Genomic DNA, 12,356 nt, shown 5'->3' with positions numbered 1-12,356 from the left:
CCAGTCATATAATTCGAGAGTTCAAATTCTTTGTTTCGTGAATACATTTCCTTTGATCTCCGGTCTCTCCAAAGTTGTCAGCCAGTTGTCGTTGCCAAATAACAGGCTTCATGACAAGAACTGCCAATTTTAGTCTAGCTATTGGAAGGAAAAGTACAACAAGACGTTCAGCATAGATCAACAAAGTGGATATGTATACCTTCTTCAGATCTAGACTATGAAGAAAACAGCTTCTATCAGTTTACTCTTTACGCGCGTGTACGTAAATTCTCTCTCTCTCTCTCTCTCTCTCTCTCTGTCTGTCTGTCTTTCTATTTGTAAATTTTGGTTATTTCATCTTCCGATTTTATATTACACTGTGCAATCATACCTTTACATTTAGAGGTATAACACCAATTTCCTTCGAGTACGAATAATGAACTAACATGCTAATTACTTCTTAAATCTACCCACATCGCATATATATATATATATATATATATATATATATATATATATATATATATATATATATATATATATATATATATATATTGCTTTGGTCTAAACACATTTAATTGTATACATTATACAAATCAAAAAGGTCAGCTGTAATGATTTCTCCGATTTTGATAAATCTTTCCAGAAATAAATTCAAGACAAATAAATATTCCAATCTTCAAGTGAAACTTACAAGCAAAGATAAAGCGGTACTCGAATATGTGCAAGCACTGGAATGGGCTAACGTAATCATTAGTTGAGGAATGCAGATGAAGCAGTATTGAAAAAGTAGCAGAGATAAAAAGAGACAATTGTAAATGACACAAATTGAGAATGGTTTCCCAACGTTTGGAATTAAAAATGCTCATCGTTAGGGGAATAAACAGCCTACATGCACAAAACAAATACTTAACTCAGTCTGGACTGCTACATGTGATAATCGCTACTGGGAATTTACGGCAAGGGCTATAAAAATAAAAAAGTTGTACCACAATTATAAATTATGAATTATAATCATTATTGTAAATATTAATTAGAGACCCATATATATATATATATATATATATATATATATATATATATATATATATATATATATATATATATATATTCCAATGAATGATGCTCAGGGGAAAAAAGTACATAGGAAATTGTCCTGCGGAGCAATAATAAGTCTCAAGATTTATGACTAAGACATAGACATTTGGGAAACACACGTTTTGCTTAAAATCATTTGAACTTTAGCAATAAGCCAGTAGGGTCGCGAACGTCTAAGAATCAAATGGAAATGTTTAACTTAAGACAACCCAACCTCTTCAGTATCAATTGCTTCATCCTGAGTATCATCGCCATACAAAAATTGTAGGATGTATGGAAGAACTACTTGTTAATAAATCAATGGTAGGTAATTGTCACCAAACTTAACCAAGGGCATCTCATTAGCACCTTGTTTACATTCAGAGATCTTTGAAAGAGATGCTGTAGCGGTTTTATTATAGCATTTGAGACTCCTATGATACGATGTAGCCAATCATAAGACAATGGCATAATGACATCGGAAGTCTGTTGTTGTCTGATGTATAACTTGTTAAAGGATTTGTCAGCGAAATGCACATTTTAGATAGAAAAATATCTATCACATCAATGCTAGAGTCTGATATAAAATAATCATTTAGGTAGCGTTTTGATATCTTCAAAACCAAGTAGTTTGGATCATGTTTATTCTTCATTAATTTGTAGAGGAACCCAGATGAAAATTATGAATAAAAGAAAAAGATAAATCTTCTATTATTGTTTAGAATAAGAAAAGGTAAAATTTAATGTCTTAATCTTCAAAAAAAATTATAATTTCCATTCGTTTTAAGAATATTCACTTTATTTTCTGATACAATTGTCATTTATAGTGATTGTTCGTCCTTATTGCCAGTTTATTTTATTATCTCCCTATTTCTACTTTATTTTCATAGCATTCTGTCATACCAGGTTCATCATGGGAACGCATACTAAGGTTGCATGTGGCATTTTAGTCACAGCCATATCTAATAAGTGTTACATATACGAATTAGTAGAATCATCAATGATTTGTTTGATATTAAGAAAATCCCCAAAAGGGAGATGGTTGATTTCTGTTTTAAAAGTATCAAAGTCTTTTTCGAAAATATAACCAATCAAAAGGCCCATAACGAACTGACATTGGTGGATCAAATTGAATAAAACCGGTTTGCCCATTTTGTTTTTAAAATTTTTGGTATAAATGAGATGATCTTGCTTTTGCATCTCCGGTTGGTTGCTGAAAGCCCACGAAACTGTAGAAAAGTACAGGAAAGTAATGATGTTATGACCTATAACATATGTTTCAGTTTATTTCGTTAGAAAATGGCCTCTTAGTTAAATATCGGAGTGATTCATTTTCTATGGAAAGACTGTTATAAGAGAAACACTTGTAATAATTATGATAATTCGTGAGCTACTATTTTGCTATAATTCATCTGGAAATGTCTGCTTATTTATTTACAACCGTGTCGGCCTATTCTGAGTGTCAGGTAATTCTGCACAACGATACACCTTTTCTGTAAACATTGGATCACGTGTTTTGTTTCTGGTCGAGAAACCGATTTGTATAAAGAAAGACAAATCATCCTTTAATTAAGGAAAATGATGCTCACAAAGTGTACAAGAATATCCCCCATTTATATTCTAAATGTATATGTAAATGTGATCACTAAATGTCAACATGAAGACCCACTCAATGACCTTCTTGAACTTTGAACCAAGAACAAAAATGTTCAATATTTCTCTTTTTGAATCATATAAATTGATACTTTATTTAAAAGATATAAATCTTTACCTTAGAACAATACTGCATATTGATCTACTTTTGCAAAACGTTATCCGACACCTACTTTATCGCTTACTATCCAACATGTCAACTTGCCGCTTCTGAAGACCTTACCGAGTTTATTGTCTGTTTCAAAATTCTTTAGTAATTTTGTTTCATAAAGGAGACCTTGTAAACACATTACATCCTATTTATTGTTGTTTCTTGTCAAAATCATAGCTTTTTTATTACATGTTGAACTTTCACTATTTGTGATACTAGATTCATTTGGTTTGCCTAATATCTCATACCATTAAGTCACAATGTTAAGTTGAATTTTGTAAAACCAGCTATAAACTGACTTAGTTTCCCAGCTAAATCGCAGACAGAAAGAGTCCAAAGTAATGTGTTTCATTTTCATAGCCCGATGCATTAACATTACATCTATTTACAGCCATGCGCAGAATAGCCGACATACCGCGAGTGATGAAAACACAGGGTTAGTATCCGGTGTGTCCAAAATGTTCATTTTTTTTTAACAGAATAGTCAGGTGACAATTGCCGCTTTTCAAATTGTAAGCATTGCATTATTTTATTGTCGTCAATTAGTCTAATTCTTTTTTTTGTGCCAATGTTGGTGACGGTAACATTAGATTGGTAAAATAGCTCGAGAGCGGTGTATATCATATTCATTTTAAACTGACGCTATTAAAGAAAATTTACCGCGTGTAGTTATAATCAAATGCTGATAGAGCAGATTGCTTTTTGGCAGTAATAGTGCTTCATTTAAGACCATTCTTAATAGGAAATATTCTTTTATTCTTTTAGCAGTTTGTAATGAAGAGTATCTCTTTTATTCAGCTGTCTTGTTTATGCTATTAATATCCTGGTTACCAGTTTCAGGAGTCTGGTTAGTAAACAGACTTATGAAACAAGTTAACAATTCTTAAAATCTCAAGGTAAACTATATCTGTATTGAATCCAGGAAGAAGTATGTAGAGTTAACGATTTTCTTAATTTTAGGATACTTGTAATTTGAATGCGACCCCTGCGGACGTAACTGTGAAAGTCAAAGACATACAGGACCAGCCTCCATTCTTCATAGGACTGCCATACATGTAAAGCATAGATGAGGGAAATTATAGAGTGGTATTAAACTTTCAGTATATAAAGTAAACACTGTCAAAAATGTTTCTGCACATATTTTTCAGATGTAAACATATTATTTGAAATCTACATGAAACGTCACAATCTGCTCAGAAAAGGAATAACTCGAAAAGATTAAAAATCAGATTTTATTTATCAGATACGAGGTTAAATATCCAGTTCAAATGAGTTAATGAATTTGTATTGAATACTGTTCGAGTTCATCAACTGTTTTAACATTGCAGAACGAGCTAGGGAATCATACTGTCTAAACAATATGTCCACACGAATATGTTCAATCACAAGGGCAATATCTAATATTGACAACCGATATGACCAGTAAAGTGGATTTGTGACGAATATTGTTATCGCTACTTCTTCTGATTATATATGTTTTCACTAAAAGACTCCTTAGACGTTTTCTCGGTACTAAATTAATATGGTGCCGATGTAACAGTATTCCTCTCAGGTGGTATTCTTGAAAGTCTTCTTATTGACATTCTTCTTAACCTGATGGATGTATATACATGAGGTTTTCATCAAAACTTTTTATCCTGTCTAATTAATTCTAAATTAAATTGGTGGTGATATGACCTCAAACATGTCTATCATGCCTGCCGTCTGAAAAGTATTGCCATCGGGACCAGACCTAAAATGATGACCATATCGACATGTGATTTTCACAGAGATATTTCTGATGATATTTAAGTTGTTTCTAAAACGACGACAATATGCCCATTATAGTTAATCAGCTTGAAAATATTCCTTTCGCTGACTTTTCTGAGCAAATGTCATACAAATATGGAGTCTTCATTGAAGTAATTCTTATGATATCTAGTTGGTCATAACTTAAAATCCTAATGATTGTATCGTCAACCGATGATAATGGCAAATCTCGTTATCGAAACATCTCTGGTACAGCTAGTGGCACTAGCATGAGAGTTTTAGGAACTAAAACACTTGGTGCAATATGTTAAATGGCTCTAAATAAAAATGGGAAATAATTCACCATCGACATGTCCGGACTCACGTGAATGTGTTTGAAAACCATATCAATCAAAGCTTGTGTCGAGTCAAAGATAATTGCTTGCATTGTTTTGTCCCAGTGATGTTATGAACACAGTGAATGTTACAATTATAGATGAATTTTGGCTAGACATTGTTTTTCTTTGGATTTCAATAAACAAAAGCTTTTAGTCATAGTAGTATTGATTTTAAGTCAAATACCTTTTCTGTGGTTTATATCAGTATTAGCTATTCCGGTTTATGAGTATGATAACAAAAACAAATATGAACGATTTTTTTTATAAACGTTTGTAGATATATCAGAATAAAACTGTAAATGATGCTTGTTCCAAATTGTTCTTGTTTTAAAGAAATCAAAATGATAGATTTCATTAAATATATATATATCACTTGGGTACATCTTGACATTGTCTGAAACAGTTTTGTTCCGTTATCGTCTATACATGATTCCAGTTTCAAAGTTAAAGGTGATGCCAGAGATTACTGTGCAACGCTTAACATTTTGAGGATGATTTTTTTATGAATGTTGAATTAGCTATTGGAAACTGATGTTTGTGCATAATTAAGGATCCAAGCATTCCAAATTTCACTCAAAAATGAATATGTTAGTGTGCAATTTTGTTTCGCTTCTCTTAGTTGAACATCCAAATCCATGTAAAGGCCATTGTAAATAAGTGTATGGGGAAATGAAGTCTGTCTCTAATTTCCTCCAAACATAAAAGTGAAGTATTATTTAATAATTTAACAAGCAAAGAAAAGACATGTTTCTCGAGTGCACTCTTGATTCATTTGGTTCCTTGAAATATGTGTATTCATCCTATCTCATTCTTGCAAATATATATATATATATATATATATATATATATATATATATATATATATATATATATATATATATTTCCCACTTTTCATGTTTTTGCCGGACTAAAATCTTAAGCTATATCTTAAGAAAACATCAAATCACATTCATTCCTTCTTCACTGCAGCTGATAAACTCATCAATATAGAGAGTTGATAATCAAACAGCTAAAACTTTCCATTCCATTTACAGAATACAGTTTTGCTACGGGTGAGAGCTTTAGATGGAGACCGGGGTATTCCAAACCCGATTTCCTACATTCTTTCAACAAGTGAGTTTCGTTTCAATTTATCTAGACATATTGATAGCAAATGTTTAAAAACAATTTCATTCCTGATCACAATTTTAGATACATCATAGAATGTAGGCGTCCTTAAGAATGTGTAAATTTTACGATAATAGAATAGTTGTCTATAGTTCTGGATTAAAATATTAGATAAAGGAATGACCCTTTAAGAATATTACTCTTCTGCAAATGACTCAAATTAGCAACTATTTTGCTACTAGTAATATTTATTACAAAAAACAGGAAAACTAAAACTCTAGTAAATGAAAACTATTTAGAATAAATTTTGATTTTTTTTAGGCAGCAAGATCTGTCACGATCACTTTATCATAAATGCTTCGACGGGAGACATATTCGTCAGAGGAGCTATAGATTGGGGAATGGAAGAATTGTGACAAATTCATGGTGTCTGTACATTCATAGTGGAGGTAAGATACATGATAAAGAGTCGGGATTAAGGAGTCAGCAGTATTTGGTGTGATATTTGGTTAATATGTTTATTACGATGTTCGAAAGTCTAAAGCATAATTTGTTATACAACATTAATGTTAGGATGCAATTAGAATCCTCTTATAGGGAGTGGCATTTTAATTAAAGGCTTTGAGAAGGGCACTCTTTATACAGAATATTCCCAATAAGTACATGTAGTGTTGGTTCAGTGACAAACTTAAAATTTAGATGCATCTTGGACTCATTGTCACGAAACTATCTGTAGGATTTTTGTTTCTTGTTCAGTCATTTTTACTGTCCCTTACAATAACTGCCTCATGAATTTGGAAGTGACACTCTAATCATTATACTTTAGTAGTCTAAATAAGTTTGCACCATTTTTCACAGAATATCCCTTTAACTGAATCTTAAGAATTTTACTTGATTATGTGGCAAGGTTATAAAATTAAAAATAAGGTCTCAAACTCGTTAATTTGGTTAACCGAGCTTTTTACCTAGCCGAAGGAGCAATCACGTAAACTTTCCATTGTGAAATAATTTACCCTAGAAGGAACTTGAATCAAGACTGACAAGATTAAAATTTAAAAAGAAACGTATAATTAGATTTCTCAGCCAACAAATAACTCTTAGTTATGTGTAGCTAAACACTATTAACCTAAACGTAATTCTTGCATTTTGCAAATCGACTTTTGTTTCATTTTATACATTTTCCTCTAAAAACTAATCTTCAATACTGAATCTTAAATGCGTATGCTCAGAGTGATTTTAAACTACTTAGCCAAAGACATTTTATATCAAATATAATTTTTAATAATAAATATTAGCCTTTTTATCCCCAAAATAATATTTTATTATACTTATTTTGTAATTATCTCACAAAACGATGGCATTATGAATCAGTTTGAATATAGGTTAAAACATTTATAATTTTCAATTACATTTTTATATCATAATAAGCACTATGAAGTATATGAATTTAATATTAACAACCAAGTTTACATATTGAATTGATATTTACAACCTATTTGTATTAGATTTTTCAAAAAGCATTAGAAAATGAGGATGTATATATATTCCTTGATCATAATGTAAAACGTAGACATTTCATTTTATAAAATTGTTCTGAGTCATACAAACATGGCTAAAAATCCATAAGGATATGCTCTTGCAGGCTAGAGAAATGGACAGACATCCTGGGAATCAAAGAGGGAAAACGGTCTCCAGCACAACCGTGACTCTGACCATTTTGCGATCACACGCTCATGCATCAAATATACAAGCATGTGTATATACTCCGATGAATTGCTTTTGTATTTGCACGGAACAGCAGAATGTTGGTCCTAATATTGTCGGATGAAACTGAATAGTTAGAAAGACTATTAGGCATGCACAATTTTATCGTTTCACTTTATCTGTATAACAGAGTACATACGAATATAAATAAAATACAAGGAAAAACATGCTCGTGTTGTTCAGTGCTTCACGGAAATACGTATAATTAACAGCGGTAAGTGAGAATACAGCAGTAATAGCTTAAATACAGTTGTGAACGGATGACACAAAGATAAAATAGGTTTCGTTATCATCTTGAGAAAATTTGTCAAGAAGTCAGAGCCAGATGGAAAGTAGTTTTCCTAAAGAAAATTTTCATCTGATTTTTAAATAAGAAACGTAACATATATTTCAATTGTTATCAACAGTTTAAACGTGTTAAGGAAGCTCAGTGGTATCTACTGGTCAGAAAATTATAAGCAGTCCATCCAGTAAATACCGTACGGTTCAAAGGCTTCTTTAGTGAATAATGATATGTAACAAAATGCAAGTCCACCACCATTCATTTATTTTCGGAAGAGCTTCTACGATTATGATCATGAGCTACGGTTTATTCTGCTTATGTTTAACCTAACTGTTGAAGTGTGCCTATAGAATTGCAACATAGAAGTTTCGATGACTATCACATTAACTTAATACAAATCAGATAAAGTTACAAACTTTTCCTGTATCTGTAACAAACATCACTGCAAAGATTGAGATTCAGGAGATAAAACAGTTGTAGATTTCTGTTCCAAAGAGTAGTTGATATGCAAATGTTGAGTCTAGTTTATTAGCTCCCGGGGCACTGAAAAGGAAATCAACAGGGCGAAATTAAGTACTATTTTGTTAAGTATCTACCTGTGTGGTACATGCGATCTACATACTGTCGTCATTTTGAAGTAAGGAAAATGTGTATGTTCTATTAATTTGGTAAACCCATTGGTCAATAGTTATTGAAATTAATCTTTACTCACGTGCTAAATATGTCTGACTAATATCGTTTGTTGTCATGGATACACCTGCTTATTGGTTTTTATGTTTCCGACTACTCAAACACGTCTGCGCCAATATTTATATTTGGCACAAGTCGGGAAAAAAGTAGGTTCAATTATTTAAATCATGTAAGCACCGTCACTTTTCAATACGTAATTTAGCAAATAAGCATTTAATTCAAAAGGCATGATTTTATGATGTAGAACAATATATATCCAAAATTATTGTTCGTTCTTCGAACTAGTCCATCAAATATTAGATCAACGTAGGTTTTGTTGGGAATATCATCCCTAGAAGCTGGTACCGCAGGTGATTTTGCTTTGTTAGCTCCAATGTTAATATCATCTGTCATGCTTAAAGCATAATCTTTGACGGAACCAAGCACGTGCTGTGTAGGTGTCATCACCTGTTGTTGTTTCTGCTATAACTAGTATAACTCTACCGTTCATGTAAATTGATATCGACATTCCAAATGCAGTTAATGTTCCGTATTTCACTAGCTCGGATTTAAATTGCGTCTAGTTTACAGCATCAGTATCACTAAGAGGATTTTTTTCGGTAATCCAGTTATCGTTAAATCACTTGTTAGCGTTAAATCACCTGTTCTCAAACCTCCGCGTCTACTTAGGTTCGCTTTGTTTACTGTACTGACTTACCTAACCTAACCGTTTGTGATGATACTCCACTTGCTGGTGGATATGTTATATCAAGATTAATTATTCTTCTATCGTTCATGTCATAATCATCTCATTTATTTAACTTTAAGATAGCAATTGTGACAAGTTGAAGATAACTTACAGCTTGTGGTTTAAGTGGATATGTTGTTGCAAGACCAATTATTTTTTATTTTGTATGTTCACGATTTTTGTCATAGTATCACCCCTCTTGATCACCTTTAAGTTATTCAACGTGTCCAGTTGACGTTAGCGACCACTTGGGTCATGTTACCACTAGGGAGCGGATAAACAATATCCAAGTTAACCACTCTCATACTATCCTGGTTAAGGTCAACTGTCAGGTCATCTCCGCTTTCATTAACATTGAGACGGTTTGATGCGTTTAAGTGACCATAACTAACCACTTATATTAAATCAACGTTAGCCTGAGGCTGAACTGTTTCTAGATTTAATATCATTTTGTCTGACGTGTTCAAGTTCCATCGAATAGTATCACCACAGCGTAAAACATAAATTTCATCAATAACATTATCACTAGAAACAGGTATTTTATTTTGTGCTTTTTATAAAACGTAAATAATAGATATTATTAACTTTGACAGTGAGAACGTTATCTCGCATAATTACAATTTTAACTTGCCCATCTAACATTATCTTATCATTGATCGTACTGGCTCAGGTAAGGCTAATCGCCTGATGAACCTATTACTTAACAACGATCTCAACAACGACAAGGTCTATATCTACACTTATAATCCTAAACAAATAAATATCACTACCTCAAGATTATAACGACACGTTTCGTGATGAGCTATGTGTTATTGATGACACCTTTATGTTAAGAGATCCTGATTAGGTTACTTCAATTTCTGAGTTAGTTGTTACCAAAAATAAGATTGTAGTGTTTGATGATATACCTCATACTATTTTGGCGTAATCTTGATAAATAATTGTCTAAGTAATATGGACAAGACGGAAATAATAGACAAGCTAATCAAACAACAAAAAAGCTCAAGGACGTTTCGACAGCATCAAGGCAAGGTCAACAGAGACCTGAAAAGGACACTGCTAAACTATTCAAACCAGTTACAACTGCCATACTGGGTGAGAATGCAATAAATCCACAGGTGCTCCTGAAGCAATTAAAAAAGTAAAGAGAAAGGTTTAAAGGGCTCAACTGATGAGAGGCAAGATGCTATAATAGCTAAAGTAGAGGAGAAAGCTGACAAGACCCAAATGATCTAGCGAAGATACCAAGTGATTTGGACGAAAAGAAAATTTATTTTAAGCGCGTTGTAAACATTGTCTTAATAATCTAACTTTAGAAGAGTTTAAAAAATCTTACGAGAACTATCTAAACACGGGAGGAATAAGAATCTCAAATTAAATTCGAAGTGATATAATAAATGCTCATCAAATGGTATGAGTTTTTAAAATGAACACGAAACGTGGAAACTGACAACGTAAGGATAGATGATTTACGTTTTAATGCCAGTGCCAACAAAATGTTTGTCTACATAGTTGATAATGAATTACGTTAATAATTAATTACTGCCTCGATGATTACTTGACAAAAAATTAGGAGGCCAAGAGCGAAGCATCTTGACAGAATACCAATCGGCCAGATCAACGAGACTTTTAATAAATTTAAAACACAAGCAAGAAGTGCTTTTAATATCGCCCCTGGGGAAGTAGTAGGATTATTTTATATCGATCACTAGTTGATCTTACTGATCGTCTAGTGTTGTTAATTTCAGCTTAGCAAGTTGATAAAACGTGTATGCAAATTGATAATGAGATATCCGAACTACTCAGCCATCTCAGTTCAAACAATAGCCTGTCAACATCTAAGTACAATATTTTGTACAATGATCTATTATAATGGATGACAAAGTCTGAATAAAATTGAGCAGGATCTAGAAAAAGTATTCAGACCAATAACGACGTCTCGGCTAGGTGAGAAATCATTTGAGTCAACACTTGAACCAGCGCAACTAAAATCGATTAGAGATCGAGGACTAGTTTGTGCAGTTCATGATAAAGCAACTGCTGAAACAGGTAAACTGTAAACTTAGATCTACAGGACATCAACAATAGAACTGATGCTATGTTAACTGTAAATATACCACCACGTCTATTTGCTGACAATCCTGTTGCGAGGAAACTTTAGCTGTCGTCTTTACGGACAAATCCTGATCAAGATAAGTTGTTAAACCTAACAATGTTGAATGACAAGGGGGGTAAAATAGTTTTCATACGACGATTTCTGTATAAGGATAAAAAGAAATTAATAAAATATATGTTATCTTAATCAATCATAAACACAACTCGCTGAATAAGATTAAGTATTCAGCTGATGAGTACGAGATCAAAGAGGGAATAAAACGATATTTGAATTACGATATTTTACACACAAGTTTTCCGTAGGATGGTACCTCAATACATGACTGTTAAACAACAAATTTTGATGAATTAAAAAAGCATTACAAAGTTTGTCTGATGACTTGCAAAAAAGGTCGTGCTATAAGCATATGTAATTCGAACGATACACTGGTAAATAGATTAACATCATTTATATCATCTGGTGTTGATACTATAGAGATAATCTAGATACTAGATCACTTGAGATAGAATAACGTGATAACACTAGCTAAATATAAAACTCTTGATACCGCTCTATTTTAATTATGTCAAATTATAGTAATAATGAACTCGATCATGTTACTTTATGACTCAAAACAATCTAGCGAGAACAGCTCAATTGTTTTCTGTTACATACATACCACCGTTGCCACTTGACCCCAAACA

The 12,356-nt window shown here is 32.4% G+C and overlaps 1 long non-coding RNA gene across 1 annotated transcript; it reads left to right on the top strand.

Annotated features, from left to right (window-relative positions):
- LOC149802976 (uncharacterized) lies at positions 1-7,918 on the top strand. Its single transcript, XR_016419938.1, has 6 exons — positions 1-258; positions 3,252-3,296; positions 3,821-3,946; positions 6,021-6,099; positions 6,415-6,542; positions 7,736-7,918. It is a non-coding gene; the product is annotated as an uncharacterized LOC149802976 (long non-coding RNA).
- Positions 7,919-12,356: the final 4,438 nt, after the last annotated feature.

This window comes from Sinohyriopsis cumingii, chromosome 3 (genome assembly GCF_028554795.1).
Source record: "Sinohyriopsis cumingii isolate HCF-2022 chromosome 3, ASM2855479v2, whole genome shotgun sequence".
NCBI classification, from domain to species: domain Eukaryota; kingdom Metazoa; phylum Mollusca; class Bivalvia; order Unionida; family Unionidae; genus Sinohyriopsis; species Sinohyriopsis cumingii.
Note: the sequence above shows the minus strand (reverse complement) of the source record. Positions and strands in the feature narration are given on the sequence as shown.